The sequence below is a fragment of the Scomber scombrus genome, chromosome 4 (genome assembly GCF_963691925.1).
Source record: "Scomber scombrus chromosome 4, fScoSco1.1, whole genome shotgun sequence".
NCBI classification, from domain to species: Eukaryota; Metazoa; Chordata; class Actinopteri; order Scombriformes; family Scombridae; genus Scomber; species Scomber scombrus.
In genome coordinates this window covers 1,926,651-1,950,786 of record NC_084973.1, presented here as the reverse complement: position 1 = coordinate 1,950,786, position 24,136 = coordinate 1,926,651, and the positions used below count along the sequence as shown (strand labels likewise).

At 44.9% G+C, this 24,136-nt stretch overlaps 1 protein-coding gene across 2 annotated transcripts in view; it reads right to left on the bottom strand.

Moving 5' to 3' along the window:
- Positions 1–24,136, bottom strand: part of cux2b (cut-like homeobox 2b) — a gene marked incomplete in the record, with an annotated part of 91,155 nt that overhangs the window by 58,119 nt on the left and 8,900 nt on the right. Inside the window, 2 exon segments of one of the 2 annotated variants that reach the window (XM_062418162.1) lie at positions 8,545–8,696; positions 9,739–9,788. 2 annotated transcript variants of the gene reach the window in all.

The following is a 24,136-nucleotide window of genomic DNA, read 5'->3' as shown; positions in this document are numbered from 1 at the left end:
CTTTTTGTATCCCATCTAATTGCAATCATAGGCAGATGTCTGAAAGTGTGACAGCATCAGCAGAATTGCTGCTGAGAGCACAGAATCTTTGTCTAAAAATAATCAGACATTCTGTGTGCTGCTGTTTGTTATAATGGTAATCGATGCTGGAGGCTTTGAATTCCATCAATTTATAGATCCACTCTGTTCTGCCTGGTGACTGTACTGCCTCACAACCCCCACTGCATACGCACACCGATGCAAACACACACACACACACGCACACACACGCTCTCTCTCGCACGTAAGGTCTTGCACAAAAGAGCGGGTGGGCACGCATGTGTGCACTGAGACACATGTGCGCTGACATCCATGCGCAGGGGCTGCAGGAGGGACCAGTGTGTGATTAAGATAAGTGTAGTTTCCTTTCATACATTCCTTATCGCCTCCTATTCTCTGTGAGGCACAAGATTGTCTATAGCTTCCTCAGATTAGCCCCCGCATCTCAGACGCCACATTTGAGAGGAAGGAGGGGGGGGGGGGGACTGATCAATAAATCAAATCACTCACAATCAATGGCCCCAATCACTGCAGTCTAGTCTGGCCTCAACATTATTACTGGCAGCTCCCCCCCTCCCTTACCTCCCCTCATCCCTCGCCAGCCATAAAGGGAGGAGGGAGCTGTTTGGTGGTGAAGGTGGTGTTGGTGGGGGGGGGGGGGGGGAGAGCATGGAGCTGCACATTGGCGTATGTCCATATGAAAGATCCGAAATGAACTCTTATCTGGCCTCCTTGGGCTCAACATCAGTTAAGGGTAAAAACAGGCAGACAGTCAGACAGGAGGAGCTGGGCGGGAGGAGCCTCTGACCTCTGTGACCCGGCGCTAGGAACGTGAGCTGAGCACGCAGCCTCTGACAGGGAACACTAGGGGGGAGGCGCTGCCATCACCTGGCGTCTCTGTCCATCTGTTTACCACAGACTGCTGCTCCTTCACTTTTTACTCTCTGTAAGCTTGGCTAACGCTGCTCCGGTCACACGGCTGTTAAACCACAACATGAGTTAAATTATATGTGCATATCATTTTTAAAGATTTGCAAAGACTTGCACCATAGATTTCCTGCCTGAATTGAAACAGGGTTATGTTGCATACGCTCTAACCACTCGTCTACCAAGCCGCTCCATTTTTGTTAAAAGTTTAAACAATATATAAGATATTCATAAGTGGGCCTCAATGCTGCTAGTCAGTGGATTTTTGTATCTTTGGAAAGAGCCATTTTCTCACCTTTACGCTAAGCTAAGCTAAGCTCCCAAAATGAAGCTTCATATTTACAAACGATTATTCTGAGCTTATCTGGAACTGCACTTGGGTTAAAACAAACCTAATGGCAGTGTTTCCCAACCTTTTTGTTTCGTGAGTCCTTAAAGGAATACTTGAAATTAAATTATTCCTGCTTAGAGTTAGATAAGAAGGTTGATACCACTCTCACATCTGTCCAATAAATATAAAGCTACATCCAGGAGACGGTTAGCTTAGCATATTAGCTGTAAACTGGAAAGGAGCTAGCCCGACTCTAGCCAGCAGCTCTAAAGCTCATACATTAAGAGGCAGGCACTTCTTTGAGTATTTTGGCCACCATGGGGTTTACACATTAAACAATAGGCTATATAATGTAGGGCCTTGAATGGTGAAACTAATTGTTTTGTTTTTTAACCTTTGGAAAAAGCCAGGTCTCGTTTCTTGCCTTTATGCTAAGCTAAACCTCTGGTTGCAGCTTCATATTTACATACAATTGTGGTATTTATCTTTTCATCAAACTCAACCTCCAACCCTAATAAATCAAATAAGCGTATTTCTCAAAATGTCAAAGCTATTCCTTTCAAATGAAACCAAAGTTAGCATTTGAATGATTTTAGGTGGCTTAAGAGTTAAAATATCCCATTAACTTACAACACATGAGGCTAAATATAGAAGAATGTCTGACATAATATTTTGTTCTGCTTTCCTGTCCTGGTAATTGTCTCACAGCACCTCGAGGTTGGGAACCACAACTGTAAGGATTACCTTGCACATTTCTGCAACTGTCCACTCCACAGCAGCGATACTGACTTTCACTGTGCATGAATATGTAGGTAGTATATAGATCGTGAGGACTTACCAATGAGGAAAATCAAATTTCATTTTGACACCTCTCTAAACTCTGGACTGGTAAGTCTGATAAATCATCCAAAATAATTAATCCCCAGTCAGTCAGGCTGTCTTCAAACAGCATGCTAAATCTTACAAAAGGAAGGAGAAGCGTGCGAGCATTACAACCATCAGCAAAAGGTGTGACTGGTGTTGTCAGCCATTATTCGTCATACCCTGCTTCATTTAGAGAGTTTTTGGCGCCTGATGCACCAGAGCACAGCCTACTTGTCAACACTTCTCTCTTTAATTCCAGCGTGCACACTTGGACACACGCGCGCGCGCACACACCGACATGTTTCTTACTTCTCGCTAATATAACTGGTAACACATCACGGTGTGATCGGGGAGGGTCTAATTCCATTTATTGTCAAGTCTTATTCAAAATAGTATCAAGAGGTATCATGAAAACATCTTATTACACTCCTTTCAAACAATCCTGTATCCACTCTGAATCCAATGAATAACTTTAAATGTCCTCCAATTAGAAACTTCAAATTACAATCTATGACTGAATGCTCCAAACGAAGGCCAATTACAACACCTTATTTATCATCATTAAGGGCGACCATTGTTCTGCTCCTTTCAAACTCTGTGGTTACAATCAGGGTGTCTATTGTCATTGTGTGGTACATGCAGGGTGACTAATTACACAGTCCTATGATTCATTAGCAGACTAGTGGGTTGAAACCTGAGAAAAAGACATGATAACCTCAGTCGGACAAATGATCGGTTCAAATGGAAGGTGGGAATGTGGAAGAAGAGCAATGGGGAGGTTTCACAGAAGGCAAGAACACACACCCCCCCCGCCAAAAGAAAAAAAACTGCCCAGGCTCCAAATACAAATTCTACCAAACTGCAGAGATGATGTCAAACTCGAACAATAAAATTGGGGACGAGGTTTGTTTTCCCGATTCCTTTCAACATGCATTGCAGGGGACTTGTCTCTGAAACTCCACCATCGAGGTCAGTCAGTGGGAAAGGAGGAAGGCTCCACAGTTGCAGCCACCGCCGCGATGGCCCACTTTCACCTCACACGCCGGCGCTGGAGCGATGCAACGCGGCTAACCTGCGATTGTTTATTCTCTCTTAAGAAATGTCAATCTGTTCGCTCTCAGGTGTGCTGCTCTTCCTCTTGTTTTTGTTGTTTTCTCCCCCCTACTCTCTCCGTTTTCCCTTGTCGATTGCAGCGAGATCAAAGCGATGCCGCTGGAAGAATCTGAATATTTCAGGTGTGGAGAGAGGGCTGCGTTTCACACCACCTGTGTAGCGCTGAGAGACAGGTCCCTCCTCTCGCTCAGACTCGGTTAGCGGGGCCCCTGGGGCCCGGCGACATAAAACCGGGGCCACCTGTCTGAGAGAGAGGGAACGCTCCCTTACCCTCCTTCTCTCTCTTGCACTTTCATTTTACAGCATTTGAACCAAAAATAAATGAATCTAAATAGAGCGGTGAGAGTGGGAATAAAACCGGTGCTGACAACAAGCAGCTGAGAGCTTTGAGCGCCGTCACAAAGGCTCCGAGATCTGGCAGACGAGTTCCGATGCTGCAGAACGGGAGCAGCCACTTGAAAGGGCAGTTTATACATGAATCATTTTATAATTTGCCCTGTTCTGCAGCAGAAGGTAGCTCTCGTATATTAAATGATGAGCCTAGCCAAGAGAATCGCCGGGATTATTTTCTGTCAAAACATAGCAGGCGGCGTGGAGCAGGTCTGCGAGATGATTCTCATCACATCATCAGGGCCGCCATTTCTGACCCAAAGCAAATAAAAAGTATCCCTGATGTCTGCACCGGCCTTAACAGTTTGATGTAGTTGCTCTCCTTGGAGGGCTGTGTGCCTTGACATGTGTGCATGTGTAAGCACTCGTGCAAGCTTGTGTGTGTACGTGCATGTGTGTTGATGTGTGTTCAGGTGGGGAGGGCAGCATGGAGCACGTTCCACTCTACCAGTTCCTAGCCATGTCTCTCAAAAGGGCCGTAAAGTCTTTACAGCAAATTCCTTACATTCATCTGTGTCAGAGCACTCGGTGCACATTAGGCGTTTACACGGGAGGAAACACAATCTATTTGATGCTACACTGCCCACACGTCCAGAGCCCTCCTCCCCACGCTGGAGATTCACAGTGTTTAACTTCCATTTCATATTCTGAACAGGCAGACAGGCAGGCGAGTGGAGGGAATGGACTCCATCTTGCTTTAAATCAGCGTTTAAACACCCGGCTAAATGTAATCTGGAAAGAGTCAACAAGAGGCCCTCGCATTACGCTGCTCAAGATATTTGTTTTTATTTATTCTGGAATGTGCAATTGATTTGTTGTTGTTCCCCTCCTAATGATCTATGCAAACGGTGAACCGAGGAAAAAAAAGTCACACTTCATTTTTTTTTTTTTTCCCTCCCTCCCCACGGCTGCTGCTGCTGCTCCCCATCTTTTAATATCAGTGGTGCTTATGAGAACAAGTGGAGGTTAATCTAGGGAGCGGGTCACAGCCAGCCGGCTCTTTGTAAATGTCAGCTGGGGAGATCCGGGCCTTCTTATTACCACACTAAACCAACAAGGCTGACGGCTCGGAAGACGGATGTGTGACTCGGAGGTGTCTTCCCCCCACTTCTCACCGCCATCACGGACGAACCCCATCGCAGAAAACCTTATTAATCAATCGATTTATCGCCATAAATCAGGCCAGGCTTTGATTGTATCAGCAAGTCGCGCAATCAATCAATTAGTCGGGACCTGGCGGCCCAATTTGCCTAAAGAAAGATGAATGCTCCCCCACATCATCCATTTGGTTGTCCGTTTACCCATCAAACACGGCTGCTGTTGACTCCCAAGCCCAACATGCATCCTTTTATCGATTTCCGCAGATTAAACTTGCAAAAGGAATCAAAGGACACTTAACTGACTGGGAATAATTCGGCCTTCATTTGTACAGTATGTTCTGTGCTCTTCTTCTTTTGATAATGTTACTTAATATCATCAAAAAACAGCAGAGAGTAAACATTAAGATCCAAAAGACAGAGCTGTTGTTAGTGAGCATACAAAATGAAGCGACAGCCACACAGATGTGTGACATAATGAAACAATAGGACATAATGGGACAAATCATAGATTATTATCAGTCAAATCTACCCAGGTTTATATGGTGAGGCGAGGGGGAGAGGGAGGGGGGACTGCGCAAGGAAACAGCTGGATGAACAAACTGAGGAAAACATATGTATAATGACATATTTGTTTCATATTTGATCCCAACTGTGAATTCCAATCCACGTTGTGACACCAGCTGCCTCGGTCCAACGCCTCCCATCTGCAACTCTGTGTCAGGGCGTCTCACAGGAACAGGGCTGGGGAAAACTTTAGGGACGACGAAAAAAAAAAAACCCCGACAGGAGCAAGTAGAGCACGACAGAGTGGGCTGGCGGAGCCTCGTACGTGCTTCTCCCCCAGCGGCGGTTCGGAATGTGGCAGACTGCGGAACCGAAAGAACACCGGCGGTTCCCCGGAGAGAACGTCTGTGGTGGGATTAGAGCCCCCACCAGACCTGGTTCTGCTTCACACCCTTAGACCCTGCTGTGTTAAAACTGAGGGGGGGCGGGGGGGGGGGGGGGGGTGCCAAGCTATCTGTGGGGGCTTTACAGTTCTGCCCAATCTCCCCAAGCCTCACCATGTAATTAGAGATAAAGACAGAGGACTCAGCTACTCAACCTCAATTCTCCCGGCTTCACACAAGGCTGCTCGCCCATAGGCCCCCAGAGGGACCCCCGCAAACACCGCCACTACCACCAGCACCTGAGTAAAGTACGTAAGCTGGCAACAAACCCTATCATCTCCCAACCAACTGTTCCACAGACTAAACATTTAAGATACTACAAGGAACGGTACATGATTGTGATTGATCGGTGTTCAAATGGCGAGTGTCCTGAAGTCGCTGCACCGTGATTCCCAATGGCAGTGTGCTTTTTTCCCCCTTTTTTTTTGACGCCCTTTTCCACATATTATGTGTGTCGAAGCGGCTTCATATTGTAAGCGATTCTCAGGTAAACAATAACCGTGGTAAATAAGTAATTTTTCTTCATATATCCCTCCTCCAAAACTTCATCTGAGCAAAGGGGGGGGGGGGAAATTTAGAGGATAAGGCAGAGGAAGAACTCTTTGACTATATTCAAGAAACACAAAATTATACTATGGAGGGATCCATTATTCATCTCAGATACATTTTTCATTTAAGAGTGGGCTGGATATGAGCAATGATGAATGCATCGCCCAGGATGCAATTTGTATGTAAAATAAAAGAAGATTACAGAATATGTTTTAAGTGCAAATGCAGTTTGTTGCCATCTAAGTAGAAAATACATTCCTACAAAAAGGAATAAGACCTGATCCCTGTGATGCTGCCTCATAAAATCACTTAGCCCATAGCTAGCCCTCGCCAGCCCTTATAAGAAAAAAAAAGGGTCACAATGGGAGGCTGGAGTGACGAATGAGCCGACTGGAGTGGATTTTCATTCATATATTACGCGCCGCCTTTCTTGGTAGGCCGGTTGAAATTGTGGGATATAAGTAAAGCAAATAAGTTAGGCTAATTCTGCTCGGGTTCGGCTCGGCGGCGCATTTCCGTGAAAATCCTGCCGACGTACTCGCAGACATACTGTTAGATGCATGTCTATACGCACAAGTGCACACAAAACCGTACAGCAGTGTTTCTGCTGCCTGCCAGGCATCCACATGTTCCTCTCAGGACTCGCTCTCTCCTCATCAGCTTCACTCGGTGCACACCGTTTCAATTCAGTGCCTCTCAAAGACACACAAAGAGCCTTCCCCTTCCATTCACCATACAAAGATTGAATACAGCCGACTAACACAAGACATGCCCACCGCAGAGCATGTAATACAACTCATTACTGGGCACGAAGGGTTGCAGAGGGCTGTGATGGGAGAGACAGGCACAACGGGGAGAGAACAAGAGGGTGGGAGGGAGGTTAGTGGGGGGGCTCTCACGCCAACATCTCCATCTTTCCTCCCAACTAACAGAGCTTTAAAAGCAGCCTTAATAACAAAAGCAAACCGATTGATTTTTTTTTTTGGAGGTCCTCTGGAATAAGTGTTATAACAGCGGTGGAATACCAGAAAGAGTAGATGAATGTGTCACAGCACCTGCAGGCCCTTGAGCGTGTGTAACATGATGGAAAGCATCTGGAGGTTAATTCAGGTTCCCTTCCTGCCTCTCTAGAACTGTAGTTGACCCACAAGCAAATTGCGTCCAATCACAAAGAGGCAGGGGGTGGTGGGGGTGGTATCTGGGTCAGCCGCATTGATTTCGGCCCTGCACTGCACGGCTCTGGGGTCAGGTTTTTGTGTACTGACGAGAGGGCACTAGGTTTGGTTTGGTGCGCGTGGAGGCGGAGAGGGAACACTGTGTTTGTGAGGTGGGAAGAAGAAAAATAGGAAGAAGGAGGAGGACAGCAGAACGGTTAATCCGTCGCTGCACGAGGCCTCGTGAACCTTCCTTAACCTCAGGGCAATCGCATGACCCGAGGCAAAGCATTACAGACATTAAAAAGACATGAACTTCAGAGCGTTGGAGTTTCAAGCACGCAATCAATGGGGCCACAGGTGCAAACATTTTCTGCACTGCCAGTGGAATGCCCTTTTTTTTTTTTTTTTCCTCCTCCTCACAGGATTACACGGGAACCTGTTTTTGCACTGTGTTCATGTTAATGTCAGCAATAATAAAGACCTGCAGCACAAGAAACAATGAAAAACGAGCGCGGGGCTGGAGACAGCTTTTGGAGGTGGGCTGGAAACAGCGCAAGGGAGGAGGAGGGAGGAGGAAGGGGGGGGGAAAGGAGTCAGGAGAGAGGGCAGGATGTGAAGAGTCTGTCAACTTCTCCCTGTCTGCTCCTGTGTTTGCTTGCTTCAGACTGAGGGGAGCAAATGGGCCTAATTCACACTGGCTGTGTGTGAGTGTCTCTGCTGTCTAGCAGCGTGAGCGGGAATTAGATCTATGGTTTGCAGCCTTCATCCCTTCCCAGACAGACTTGTTCCGGCTCAGAGGCGCTGCCTAATCCGCACCTCTCTCCCGCTTGCACTCCCGGAAAATGACTTCACACAGCTGCCTCAAACGCCCAACACAGCAATTCTCGTCTGACTGAACCCCCAACCCCCCCACTCTGGAAAAAAAAAGCCTCAGCAGACCTCCCATAGCTCATTTAACATACCAATTCCTCCCTAAAGCCCACCCTACCCCCCCCTTTTCTCCTTAGAGATGAAAACAACAAGGAAAACAACTACAGCCCCACTTGATAATTTAAGGGCCCTTTTCTCCAGAGAGCTGTCAAACTCAGCAGTGAACAGTGGGAGGAATTCAAAGAGCGAGGAGGTACCCTAGTTGTGCAGCGGCGAGCGGTCGGCTTCCGTGTGCGTCCAACTGTTTCCGTCCAGGTGTGACGTGCGGGAAGCTGTGCGGGTGTGTCGCTCGCCAGTGGGTGTCGTCTGCACCCCGAAGCTTCCTCCAGGAGCCTCAGCCTGCGTCCATCTACCCGTCCCAACAAGTGGATGAGGAGCAAATTAAAACTGAATGACTATGAGAACACAAAGCCGAGCGAGTTCTCACATTGAAACCAACATCTTGACCAGGTGGTTTCTTCTAGCCGTCGACGAGGTCACAATAACAAGATAGAACGGGGGGGCTGCTAGAGTGCTGCTCCCAGGCACAGTGGCCTATTTGGTTCATGGAGGGTAACTATCAGTTAATGGTGGGGGCCACTCAGACAAACACTCCAGCCTTGAGGACAGGAGATGGTGAGGTGGTGAAGAGGAGAGAGAGGTCCTTCTGATAAACCAAAGCCTACCTAATGGCTTTCATCAGTTACATGAATACCCCCACCTACCAGTCTGTGCCATAAAGCCTCGCACTTCTTCACCCACTTTTTGTCCTTTCTCAGAGCAACTGTGAAAAAAAATGTTGTTTAAAAGTGCCACTGCTGCTAAGAAAATTATTTCCAGGTCTTCAAGTGCCAATTTTAGATCTCCGAGGGGAAGTTAAATGGAGTGTTTTACAAATAAAATAAAAAAGGAAAAACCTGTGAGAACAAAAAAGTGGCAAACATTGTCTTCCATATGCTGAAATTGAAGCATTTATAAGCAGTGAAGCGATGCCGCGAGAAATGCACTGTACTTCTCCAGAACTCCTTAGGCAGCGGTGAGAAACAAGTGATATTACAAGAAAAAGAGTATGATTAAAGCCTAATATGGCATAGTAGCAGGGGGAGAGAGAGGTGATTTATCCCTTCACGGCCTTTTGACACTAAATTAAACTGTTGAGTCCATTCCTCCGTGCCAGCTAGTTATCTTTCCGGGCTAATTTAACACTATAATTTACATTCCATATAAAATACATCCTGATGTGGGGCTGTCAAGGCCGTACATCATTTGCAGAGAGTGCTCCAGTTTCAGTGAAAAGGACAGAATTAGATCATATTCATGATGCAATTAAACACTTCAGTGGGAATCGATGTAAAACCGATGAGCCCTGAAAACAATGCATATGGCTGAGAACATTAGAACACATTACCTACCCTTGGATCCCTCGCTCCGCAGACGCAATTTAAAATCCTCCACCACTCCACTCTGCCGTCTCTCCAGATTCATAACGCACGGCGATAATAAATGAATTTTTCACAAAATTATTCAACTACTAAATTGCCCATGGTAACTGAGTATCAGATGAAAGTGATGTGAATTATTAAGTAGGGAAACTGTTTGTTCTCACCATGGGTGTAATAATTGGCCAAATGAAGAAAAGAAGGGGCGCGAGAGGGGCAGGTTACAGTACAGAGGAGATCACATAATAAACATGAGTGTTGATGTCTTAAAAAAAAAAAGAGGAAAAAAAGGGAAAACTCTAGTCTGCCGCCTGGGCCTCCAGCTGGGTTGATGGTATCGACCAATTTTCCCTCAGGCGGCAGTTGTGGGTTTTCTTATGGAGACGGAAGAAGAGAGCGTTACGAGGCATTGCTGCACACATTCTCGTGTAAAACTGGCAACGGGCCCTCTGGAGCTGGCAAACCGCTGCAACAGCCAGCCAATGTTACGCCACCTCACCGCATTTTACATAATCAGACAGACAGCGCAGCAGACCACACACTCATGCCGCTCCACTCCGGATCACATCAACTACCTGTCACACTTCCCTCTCCGCGGCCGTCAGACTCGCTTTGACTGGCTCGTAGCTGCAGATTTTCTTTTAAAAATAAGAGGAAAACAAAATGCGAAAAACTACAAACATTCATTCCCCAACCCCCATTTGAATCCTCACCTCCATTAATCACCACTTGCCTTTCCAGATTCTCCTCGTTTTTTTGCTGTCAAAGCTCAAACTTGTTGATAGTAAGAAAGTAGACAAATGTAATGAAATTCTGAATTTAAAAGCCATACAAGGAGAGGGAGGGTGGGGGGCAGAGGTGCGGCAATTTGTAACCATTTCTGACAGGATGAGTCGGCCTCTCCAACTGAAACAGTAATTATGCTTAATGGTCCTTTAATCTGTCCATCAGGCATGAGGTGAGCAGCCGGGTCAGCCTAAAGTGCTCCGAGGTGTCACGGCGTGTCAGGGTACAGTCAGAGAGGGGTGAAGTGTTCCACGAGGAGTGTGTCGGAGAGCCAGGAGACGGGGCCTACTTCAACCACGCACATAGGAGTCGACGCATCATACAACCTGCTGACCAACTCCTGCTTAAAAACACTTAAGAGCTGGACAACAGAGCGGTGGTTGGATAGAAACATGATTCCAGGGTGAAGAGAGCGAACGAGTGAGGATATGTGTGTGTGGGCACAAGTTTGATCTAATTTGACACAATGATAATCATCAAGGATTGGGTGACTGATGTTAGACTCTGAGGATTCTTAACTATCATGTCCAGCTGATGCTCTGGCACCCTGCCATCACCGATTATATGTAACTCTTAAAAGGATTTCTATAGGTTTGTGGCGAATCATAACTTATGGGGGGGGGGGGGGGGGGTTCGCAGGTCATGTCCTGCGTCCTGCACATACCTCCACAGTCACGTACGTCTGAGCTCCCCTATACACGGACAAAGCCGAGGGAGGAGACAGCATTCCGAGCAGGGAGATGGCACCGGGTCAATCCCAATAGTAATAGCAGAGACACAGGACCCATACTGAAACAAGGGCGAACAAATACTACCTTTGTACCCAGAGTCATTTGTACCCGGCTCAGGCGCCTGGCTATCTCAAAGCCTGGCAGATAGAGCTCCTGGTCCCGGCTATGCATCTGCACTAGTGCTGTATTTGTTATCTTGGACAAGCATTCTCTCCCCTCGCCGTTTCGCTGGCCAAATAGAGAGGGAGGAGAAAACGAATCACTCCTAGACCTACTCTTGTTGTTCCCTCAGCTGTCAACACTTCTCACAGACTTCACCCCCGCCTAGCCGCGCCGATACAGAGAAGTGACTGCCGTTTGCTTTATGATTGCCTTGTTTTATTCTCTCGGCCGGGCCTTCTTTTTTTCCCCTCATCCTCTAATCAGACCGCCTTGCCCGCACAACAGAGCCATTGTCTCTTTAAGTGAAAGAGGCAGTGGATCAGTGAATCCCTTTCCATTTTCCCGCTTTATTAGCTCAGCGACACACTACTGTTTATACTATTGGGTATTCTATGTTTGCTGAGAACAATTACAGTATGACAAATGATCCGTCAATGCCATCTATCAGGCCAGAGCTGACAGGAATCCTATAGACAGGGCAGCCATTCGTCCCCCGCTCCCCATCTCTGGGGTCCCATGCTTTAGTATCCATGACAACGTGCAAGCCACTTGCCACGCTTGCCACTTCACAGTGAGAGATGAGCGCCCGTGAGTGGCTTTGAAAATTAGCCTTTGACACCCTATGTTCCACTGCGCTCCCACCCTCCTAGCCTACAGTCTAGCCCCTTTGGGGGGGGGCCTCAGAACAGTCCCAGCCCTGTTTCACATTCTGGCTCACACACACACAAACACACAGGCAAGACACATAGAAAGGCACTACCATAAACATACCTCTCTTTGGGTCTCACGGTGTCAATTTTATTGGGCCTGAGCTATACGATTCTCAACATTAACCTCACAGCTACATTACCTATCCAGAGCTGGAAAAAAAGAGGGAAAAAAGGGGGAAGAGAAGCACCGACATGGCCAACATCCATAAAATAGGGTGGAAAAATAAAAAAGGGGTGAAATTGAAAGAGAGAAAGTTGAGGATTGCATGAGTGCACATGAACTGCTGGCACATTACTGCAGAGAGGAGAGAGTACTGTCTGACCCCTCCTTCTCCTATTTCATGAATGACTTTCTGCATCTTTTAAAAAGAAAAAGAAAAGAAAAGAAAGAAAAACAAGATATTCGTAATTAAATGCTGGAAAATATTCGAAAGTATTTGGAGTTTTAATCAAGCAGCAGTGGTTTATTGGTTTATTATGCCTCACCTTTATGGGTTAATAATACAGGAAAATTGGGAGATTAAAATGTGTGCAGTACAGATCCGAAAGGAGTGGGAAATCTCATTATTACACACATATTCAAAGACATCAGGGGTTAATATGCAAAATAAGGTTAAAATACTCACATATAAATGCAAAAAAACACTTGAGGACTTGTCTAAATCACAAGTATGAGTGATGTTGTGGGCCAAGCTATGATTCCCATTTGACTCCCAGACACACCTCTTTGGGGGGTTTGTGTTTATGCCATAAACTACACTTGGCAGCTGAGGATCATATTACTACCGTGAAAGAAACAAACAAAGCTGTGCAAACGTGGTGCGCTGTCAGATGCAACGGTTTTTTACGGCTTGTGATTAATCATATTTGGAGGAACATTAAAGGGAAAAGGAGGAAACTGGCTCCGGCAACTAGGAGGTAAGGGTGTCAACTGATATAACCCACCGCTGACATCAAGCAGAGCCAGCTAGCTCATTGATGTGGCAGCGTCTCATTTTCACCAGTTTGGAAGCAGACAGTTTTGCAGCGCCTTGCGGTTCTTAATTATCTTCCAACTTTGTCTAATTCAATCAACACAACTCAGATCTGGCTGCGAAATGGCACTCGCATCCCCTCAAGCTCAGCAAGTCAAAAAACACTGAATAAGTGGAACAGTCAAACTGACAAAATGGCATAGCACATGAGAAATAACTGCTATTTTATCTCCCGGGCTGAGACCTCAGCCACCACGGAGGGGATGAGAAGGGAGGGAGGGGGGGGGGCGGGTGAGAGGCTGAGAGAGCAACCAATCGGCTTTTTTGTTTTAAGTTACAAGGCTGCATTCAGGAAAGGGGGGGGAGTGAGAGAGAAAGGGAAGGGAAGGGAGGGGGGGGCACAGGAGTCAAGTGCTTTGATGACGCTGCAGATGCTGCCTGGCTGAGCAGCGTGAGGTCAGCCTGTTAGTCGAGAGGCTCTTTTAGGTCCCTTGCTCGGATGCTTCCCGACGCTCCTAATATCCTGCTAACACAATGACACATAGTTTACAATAGTCATATATGTTCGGGATGGTGCGCTACATCTCTCACAACTATACTCTTTAATCACTGAACACGACAGAAGACAAACATGTGAGGGAATGAGCGAGTGGGCACACGCAGGAGAATTTAAAGGTCATTAGGGATTTAATTGTTTGCCAATTTGCAGGCTTAAAAAAAAGTGAGTGACATAATGAGAGGAGGTGCGATCGCTGCACCTTATCCCTCCTTCTCTAAAAATCCCTTTTCCATACACCGCCGCTATTCCCACCCATTCACCTGCCCCCGCCGCCGTCTTCTCCTTCTTCCGAAAGGGCCACAGCATTATTAGATTTTGACATTATTAGCTCAAATAGCGGAGAGGCCCCCGCTGTCATTATAAAGCCTTTACTTTGGCGCTGACTGCCAAATCTGTTTTGCACTAGCTACAGACTGCCAAAACCCCAACAATGGCAGATTAGTGAAGCCCTTCTCCTGTTGCAGCAGAGGTTAATATAAAGTGACAGGGCTAAGTCCGCTCCGATTAAGTATGCTGAGAGATATTACGGCAGTTTGTTACATCAGATCGTTATTGGATTAAACAGCATGCACAACAATGAAAGTTTAATTTTAATTTTCGGCAGGAATATAAAACAGGCTGTGAGAGGGCTCCTGTCAGAACAAAGGCGGTATTACAATACCTTCTTGTTTTTTCACCCCCCCCCTTCCCAACTTCCACCCCTCTCTCTTCCTCTCTCTCTCTCTTTCTTTGCCATTACTGGAGTGGCAGATGTGAACAAAAAGTGATGGTAAGTGAGGATGTCAACCTTTAGATTTCTTTTTTTTTCTTCTTCTCCCCTCCCTGAAGTTAATACATTATTTATAGACAAACACAATTCAACAGCGCTTTTACAAAACCAGGATTTGGTAAACCCCGAACATAATGAGATACAGTAGGAAAAAGAAAAATGATAAGCATGTTTTAATTCTCCTGCCCCCCCCTGCCCTCCCACATACTCCCACACTCCTGCCCCCGCCCCCCGCCCCCTTCTTCCCTCACTGTTTATTGGTCTGGATATCTACCACTGTGCTGCAACCAGAGCCCAGTCAACCCAAGTGCATAGTTAGCTCTGCAAGAGGTCACTGCACCTGACCAATAAGCTATTATTAATCCTTACAGAGTCATCCATTAGCCCATCCGATTTTTATGACCCTCTTCTTTATTAGATGAGCTATCAGCTGTCTATATCTGGCAGAAATATGGACTTCCTCATCTGGGCTCCCCCTTTTCCCAGAAGGTGTTTGCTGCTGGTGGTGCTGGTGCTTGGGGCCAGGTAAAGTGAACCTGAAGCCCAGCCAGGGGTGGGTGGAGTGGAGGCGGGTTGGGGGGGGGGGGAGCTGAATCTGCCAGTCTCCTGGGGTATTCCCCACTGTCCCGTTACCTCCGATAAATCTCGGTGCTTTACGATTAGGTACATAAAATGAGTCATAGATCTGGACGGTAAATAAGAGCTTGTCAGTGGGGCTGACGCCAGGACCAGCTCCAGCTCCTCCTCCACCTTCCTCCTCTGCCAGATAGTCCCTCTGTACCCCGGCCATCAGACTGCTGCTATTGAGCTGGAGCTAAAAAGGCTCCAATAAATAAGCCTGATATTTCCCTCGGGAATGTCCACGGTGCCACCTTGTAGCACGCTTGCATACGCTGGACAAACAAACAAAAAAGAAGGTCCAGAAATCAAAAAAGTGGACAGTCTGGATACTTACTATTGTTTTATGTCAAAAAAATGGTATTTGCACTCTTTGTTTAGAATTACCTCAAAGCCAGGAAGTCAATGGATCAATTCATCTCAAGTATATTCAAACTGTACGCCGGACTCTGAGACACTGATGTCTTTTAATGGACCTTCAATCCATACTTGCAATTAAGCATGCAAAAATCTGCCATTAAGTAACTCCACTTACAGTGTATTTACTCTGGTTGCTGTTTGGGTGTTTTTCAGAGTGCGTCTTCCGCGAGGCAGAGAGAGAGAGAGAAAGAGAGAGAGAGAGCGGAGCCGAGACGACCTGAGGGAGGAGTGATGGTCTCCAAATGCACTAACACAATGATGGACACTTCCTCTGCAGCGCCAGCTAATCATTGTTGCCGATTCGTTTACACTGGTCCAAAATGACTCCCTGAATGACCGCCTTTGCATATTAAACAGACAAACAGACAATAGGGACATACTGTTGGAGGACATGAGAGCAGCTAAACACTAGCAGTGTCATGATAGTCTGGGGAACAGAGGGCTCATAATACTGTATGTACAAATGGGAATCCACCAGGCTGATTGATAGCACATTAAACAGAATTGTGCTATCCGCTTTCCGCGCTGCACATTTTGACAAGGCACCTGCAAAAACTGTTTTCAACATACATCAGCACCTATTCAGCATAACTGCATATAAAGTGCACTGCATCTCTCTGTACCAGGAAAAAAAAAATGAGGCTATCAGGAGAAAGAGGTCTGGAGAGGAAAGCAAGTAGAAAGCGCATGGCTACAGGCAGGCAATCAGCTAAGAATTCAAAATCGCGCCCAGTTTGTACGGTTCTATAATCACAGAGCAAAAGACGGGAAAACAACGCCATTGGCGCCGCAGAAAAGGTATTCAAAACATTTTCATTAGTGGGCAAAAAAAATAAGTACTCCTCGTTCAGAGCGTTGCTTCTTTTTGCTTAAGTTTGATGTTTAAGAAGAGAAGATTAGATGGAGGACGGCGTTTTTATGTCAAGTCTAAACTCTGCAAGAGGCTTTTTACTCTTTACGCCGTCTGATTTATCATTTTGTTTTATTGTGTGTTTTCAGTGTTTCATCCATTGTCAGTCAGAAGCCGGAGCATTAAAAATATAAAACAAAAGTGGAGCAATAATAGATAATTAGAATCTAAATATCTCATGGAGCCTTGAATTAGATTTGTGACAGTGTAACGCAAAAGTTTATACTCTTATTTGTTTATTTATTTCTTATTGATTCGCTTCCTTACTGATAGCAGTAAAGTTTTATATTTCATGGAATAATCTTTTAAAATGGCACATACTTTCAGATAAGGTTAAGAAATACATACCTATACATTCAAGACTGCTTTTGTAGAGGGTGGGTTTGTTTTGGGGGGGTTGGCATAAGAGGACAGGCTGGGAATTGAAGTCTGAAAAACATACGTATCAGCATCAGGTGATATAATTGCAATGCTGTTGAATAACAGTTGGCAATGTGTAATGATAATTGTGCATCAGTATGCCTCAATGCCAACATTCATGCCAGATTCGCTGTCAATATGTCAATATGTCAATATTCCAATATGTCAATATTCCAATATGTCAATATGTCAATATGTCAATATTCCAATATGTCAATATGTCAATATGTCAATATTCCAATATGTCAATATGTCAATATTCCAATATTCCAATATGTCAATATGCCAACAAGTCAATATGCCAATATGTCATTAAATATGTAATTATATCAGAAGCAATAAGTCATACGAATGTTATATCATAATGTCAGTAAGTCATTGTAATGAGACCAATGTCATTAATATAATACTTTGATCCAAATGCTGATATGTTATTATGTCATGATATGCGAATACGTCAGTACAGCAATAAGTCATTATTCTAACATCGTATCATTATGTCAATAGGTCACTGCAATAAAGCCAAAGTCATTATGCCATGATGCAAACAAGGCTTCATATGATGCCAGTGTACCTCATGTCAATATTTCATAATGCGACCGTGTCAATATGTGATCATGCCAATATGTTGTGAAACCAATATGTGAGTGTGGCATGATGCCATGTTATTATATTAATATTGCATCGTGTAACTAGGATTTGTGCAATATGTGAATCTGGATTCTTGATTTACATATTGAAGCAGGGTCATGTTTTCCCTTATTTAAAAGTAGGGCTATGATTGTATAGTCTTGTGACATTGGGCAGTATATCTATATGTATACATACAGCAAGGACAGGTGAAAATATAACATCAAACTAGACTTTATAATAAATAACATGTAGTCGCTATGGCGCTAACTAAAAGAGGCTTGCTGCTTTTGTTCACCTGCTCGCTCCTCTGCTCCACCACCAGAGATATGTGTTTATGTCTTGTAAAGAGGAGTTGTTCTTTCCTGACTACAGTCGATTGTTTAGTATCCTTGTAGCTCGAACCTTCTGTTTATTTTATTTCAATTTTTCCATCACTGCCTCAGTGTCCTTCTGTTGTATTGATCTATGTCATCTGCTCAGTCTTTTATCTTTCATGACTGTGAAGTACTCTGGAACCTGTTTTGAAAAGAAAAAAAAAGACTGCATACATGCAGTATAACGCTATTATCGCTCCTATTATCGAGGATCCGCGCATGACTGTTTTGTTTGATTTTCTTCGATATCTTTCGGCTCGTTTTTCTTCTTCTTTAAAGTGTCTGGATCTTGTGTAACATATAAACAATCCGAGCAGGTTTTGTCGACATCAATCATACAGTAGAAATGATGCCAATTGACCAGATTAAACACTGTATAACAAACGCTTCTTAGATTTTGGCCAATAATTTCTAAACTGCTTTTCATACAAATATTTAACTAGATTTACATCTAATAGAAGCAAATCATCTGCACATATTGACAGCAATTTCTACTCCCTGAAAATCTACTTCTACAACTGCCCTCCTAAACTGAATACAACCATCTGCAAATGTGTATCTAAGTCTTTATGCACCACTGAGTCAACTATTATTAAAAGAGTTTTAGTACTACATACAATTTGGCTTTAATTCCTTGCCAGTGTGTAATATATAAGCTGACACACAAGCTCATTTTAATCATTTTAGCCCATGTGGTGCGCAACAATAGTAAAATACCTCTAACTTGACCCCTTATTGGTTTGACATCATCAAATATCTCATATTGTGGGAACATTAGCAGTCAGTATTGTTAACCTCGTGATAGTTTATGTTAAATCGAGAGCTTGTAAAGACACAATTGGCCACTACAATACGAAGGCAAAGTACAACTAATAATCCACACTTCCTACAGTGCATGAATCCCACGATTTCTGCTTGGAGCCGTTATTACTGTCATTTTCACTATGCAAGTACAGCTGCAAGCCATGAAAGCAGAAAAAAAAAAATGAGATAATGGAAATGTATGTATAACTATGCAGTCAGTTTAAAGGCACCCTGTGGAGTTCCTGACCTCTAGCAGCACTATGGAGCAGTTTTTTTTTATTGAGTGTTTGCATACTGCATAAGCGGGCACGAATGGGGGGGAGGGCGTGACGCAATACAAAGCCCTGCCAATGGTTTCACAATATTCCACTGATCTACAGGTGGCTGTAATGCGCCGACAAACACGGAAACGTGCCAACAAAAGGCAAGGAGGAAGAAGCCTGCGAGCTAGTAAACATGGATGTAAACAAACGCAGGATTTCAAAATGCTTCAAATCAGCTTTGCAAATGTTTCATGAGGAAGGAAATAGATCCAAAATGTTTGTTAGATATTTGTTGTGTTGGTGAGTAACACTAAATGTGAACATGACTTTAGCTTGTTAATAAGATGTCGCTTGCATTATGTGAGCTGCTTTTTAATACATGCATTATTTCAAATAGTAGCTCTGAAGTGATTAACGTTACTTCTATTAAGAACAAAGCACCACTGTTTCTATTTAGTTTCCTGCTTGGGCCATTAATGGATCAGTCATTTGTCTTAATGTTCATGTTATATGGCGTTATATATAATGTGAGACTGTAACAGACACACTGTCCATGTCTGCTGATTTTCATCATTTCAAACCTGTTTATTGTCATGTTTAGTCTTCCTTCTTCACTCTACTGTTTACTACATTCTTTTAGGGCTGACATGGAAATATATTTAAATAACGTGGCATGATATTCTATATTAACATAATTTGTTTGCGCTGTCAAATTATTGATCTGTCTTTGTGACTTTGATAAATGGATTTAACCCCATCAAGATAGACCATTATTGATTTTACTCCATATCACACCATGTGACCTAGTTTACTGAAACATTTGACTCTCTGTTTTATGTGCAATTATAACTTCCCACTCTCTCTCTCTCTTCATATATATATATATTATTTAACACATTGATTTGTACATAGATGCTTAATTTTCTTGTTTACTCACTATACAACCACTACTTCAAATATATGGTTGAAATGTTAATTATTAACTGTATGGAACAGCTAATGACTGCATTAGAACATGAAATAATAACCTTTTTTGTATATATGTATTTCCATCACTATTTAATGTCTTGCTTTTCATATAATAATATGAAATAATGTGTTTTTCCTATGAAATATACAAAGTGAAGACTGGAGGCTGGAAATGAACACCACCACCTATTAATACAGTGTGACATGTTTTAAGTGATTTTTCATATTGCCCCATACTGAGAGCAAAGTATTTTTATTTTACAGTGTCACCTGGAAAGGAAACAATGAATAACAGCCTCCATGGTTCTTCACCTACTGAAGGTGCCTTAAAGTGATTAACAGAGAACTTTTGGGAGTTGGCTGTTTAAGAACCAGATGTGTGAAAATGAGGAGCACTCTGAAGACGGATTATCGCCTCATAACTCTGCCTACATATCCAGTCATAACTAGACGTCGTCAGCAGTTGTGGAGAGAGGTTCTGGACATTAAGTTTATGGGCTCCTCATTATTTAACATGTTAGGGTCTCCCCACAGCCCAATGAAATTTTGATGGCAGTATTACAGCTAGTTTGTTAGATCCTAACTCCTACTCACTACTTATGCAGATGCAAATGGGTAAGAGGAGTCTCATTGGACAGACCCACATACGCACAAGACATTAGGCTAATCCACCTTCCTGCTCTGATGTGAATAAATATTCACGGCCGGTCTTCTAAAAAGGACATGATCACAGAGTGGTGGATTTACAGCGGCCTTGGTGGTGGTGTTCATGGTGATATTGCGGACATACATGAAGAGGCCAGACCCCTGACTGGACAGGCTGGAGACTGCAGTGGTGCAGTGCTCTGAGCAAGCTGTTTCCTTCCTCTGCATCTGCATACAGTAAAAAAAACATTCCTGTAAATAAAGATGGCTGTCCAGCAACTGTCTTCCCAGCGACAATGGTATTGACCGTAGTCAGATGCTCCGCTGATTAAAAATTGATCCATTTTGAAAAATCTAATCAACTGAATAGGATTCTTTCATACGTGGGGTGGGGTTGGGTGCGTTCGTTGGGGGTGGAGGAGGGGGATTGAGCAGCTGCTGACACAGAGAGGCAGACCTGTTATTAACCCCTGCACCTCCACGCAGGCCCCCTGTACCCTGCTCCCCAGTCCACATCCCTGTGCGCCCCGGGACTAGACACGGCCCAGACGGTCTGAATTATTCAGCAGTCTGAGAGAGGCTTCGGCCACTTGGCCTATTAATGCCTGCCAGTAGAGGCTAGTGGCTCTAATGGCCAGTCCGGCGGAGCCCCAGTTCCCAGTGGACAAGAGGAGGGCTGCTAGCGCTGAGCTGCAGGGGATGTGAGAGAGAATTCATCAGGGGGGCCGAGGTCGCGGCAGGTTAATGATGCTGCACGTCTAGACGGACGTTGGACTCACACCCTGCCCAAAAGGCAGAGGGGGGGATGGGGGCTGGAACACAATAATATTTTTTATCTTTGAAGGAGAACCAGCAGTAGCAATATTAAGTCTTCCGGCTTATTTATGAAAGACCAACATTGTTGACTCCGGCTATGATCCGCAATTGACCTGAGGTTCCCCCCACCTCCCGGAAAAAATAACAGCACACAATGAATATCTCCAAAGCCGCTGATATGACCAGACCTCATGTTATTTTCCAGGAGTCCACCTATGATTTAATACTAAATGAAAAGGAAGCGCAGTAAGTAACATTTATCACAAATGGATAAAATGTTCCGACATAGCTGAGCAACATTCATAATAGAGAGATTAAAAGATTGTCTGCACAACCAAACTCTGATTACTCACAACCCCTTATCATCATAGCACAAACAATCCCAACAGCTGGAGAGGGCCCTCAACTCCAGCACAAAGTCACTCAGTAATCAGGGCATCTCCCCCAGAGAGAAAGGGGATGGAGCTCAGGGTGGGACTCTCATTTGGGAGAAGCTCAGTTGCCATGTGTTCCATCACCTTGGTGATCATGTGCATCCATTCGGCGTCTCCGAGGGTGTAAACACAATAGTAAACACACGAGGAAGAAAAAAAAAAAGACCCCCTGGGTGCGGCGCAGATGATCCAGTCAACAACAGCAGAATGCGTGGTCAGGATCCGTATACCTGGAGGATTCTTAATAGAGAAAGCTCTCAGACAAAAAGTAATCATTGTTGCACCAGAATACTCAGTCATCATTCACCGTGAGGACAAACACATTATAAAGTCCAGGCAGAGAGGCAGAGGAAGGTATTCTTATTATCATCCACTAGAGATTTATGCACTTCAAGGTTGACTTCTTTGAGTGAGAGGGCTCGATAAGTCTGATGAAGCGGAATGAGTTTAGCCTTCAATAGGTACTATCTGTACTGGACTGCACGGCCACGACACGCGCACTCTTACCTTATCCGGGATCTGATGCCAAGCACATTTACCGCTGAGGTCAACGCCGCCGCCGCCGTGATTGAACGAAACCAAGGGCGTCCCCCCGTGCAAGGCTACGGAGAAGGGGGGGGACAGAGGAGACATGTGTCTCGAACCCATTTACACAAATGTAATCTGTACAGCTCCCCCCCCCCCTTCTCCTCAAGGTGACCAAACACATAATTCAAAAGTATCCACATGAGACCATCCCGGTGGCCTCATCTTAGGGGGGCAGAGGTCCTCCCGCATTTAAAAACAGGTTGGCGAAAAGGTGCGGCGGCGATGTGGAGGAGCTCCTTCGGAAACACAGGACGTCCATTCAAGGCGACCCCCGGGTGAAAATGTGGAAAATGTGCGAGGGCCAAGCAGAGAACCACACGCATAGCTAATTATTTAGCTTGGCTGCGGCTATGAAATCACATGCTTGCTTATCATAAAGAAACACTGTATCGCAGTCTAAATATTGGAACTGCATTAATAGTCAATTGGATCATTTCCATAGAGCATCAAGCTGGGGTGAAATATTATAAAGATAAACATTCTAAGGGGGGGTCTGCACAACTCAAGGAGAACCCAGTAGACTGTCCACCTCAAATGTCCCCTGGTTTGTCATAGAAGTTGACCCCCCCCCACCCCCCCTCTAACCCTCACCACACCAAGAAAATTTCATTTCCTTAGGCATACTCTTCCTCCTGCCACATACAGCAGAAGCCTGGAGCAATGTTTAGCTAAACCTGCTGGCCTACGTAGGCAGGGAGAATCCCCAGAGGGCTGAACAATCAGACAATTTCAAGATCATGAAGCATTAAACCAATCCCGGCAGGGTACACTAATTAAACAGCCGAGCCCGGCACAGCCAACCAATCCCCACAGAGCAATTAAATCCATCCCCTCTAAAATACTGTGGAACCTGTCTGGGGAAAACTGCCGAGGAGTGAGAGAGAACGAGAAAAAAAAGAGGGAGAGCTGGAGAGAGGGGAGGGGATGGGGGAAAAAAATATCATAAAATTCATCTGGAAAAGAAAAAAAAAAACTATAGGGGGAATGCAGCGGGAGGCTAACAAGGGAGATTGAAAAAGGAGAGACTCAATTCAGTTCTTTGTTCTTTTCTTTCTTTATTTTGCATTAAGATTCAAAGTGCCTTAACACTCTTCCTTTTCTCTCAGCTGGTGGGGGGGTGAATGGGGGAAGAGGGGAGTCTGTGACCACATTTAAATGCAAAAATAGTGACCCTGTTGCGATCAAAAGTTGCATATTTAATTAAGATTACAAGGTCTGAAAAGCACTCGTGAGACTGAGCGAAAAGACAGAATAGCCTCAAGGCCTATATTACACACCGGCAGAGCTGCTAACACAGTTGCAAACCCTAATCAATACACCAATGCCCTCCACTACCAAAGTAAATGAACAGGTGACAATGGAGGCATGACATCACTGGGCTTTTCAGGGAACAACACAAGCAGATAAACTGAAAAAGGCAGGTGGGTAGTAGAGGAGATGCAGGCAAGATTTTGGGATGATACTGCACCTCCTACGTAGCGGCAATTAGACCGCATGTGTTAACATATATAATTGCTACCATTAATAATGCAGAAGAAAACGAAGAGGGCGATGTTTCCTCCAAAAATCTTAAAGGTTGGGTAGGCAAATTCTCTTGTTGTGTTATTTCCCTGGAGAGGCTCAGACAGAGTGCAAGTGTATTTTGGTGGTGTTGAAGAGAGAGAGAGAGAGAGAGAGGTGGGGGGGGGGGGGGGGAGTCGAAGGGCTCGGATTCGAGCGACGGCGAAACCAGAGGTGTGGACAGGGAGATAGACTTGCTCTTTCCTTCCTCCCTCGACCGAGGCAG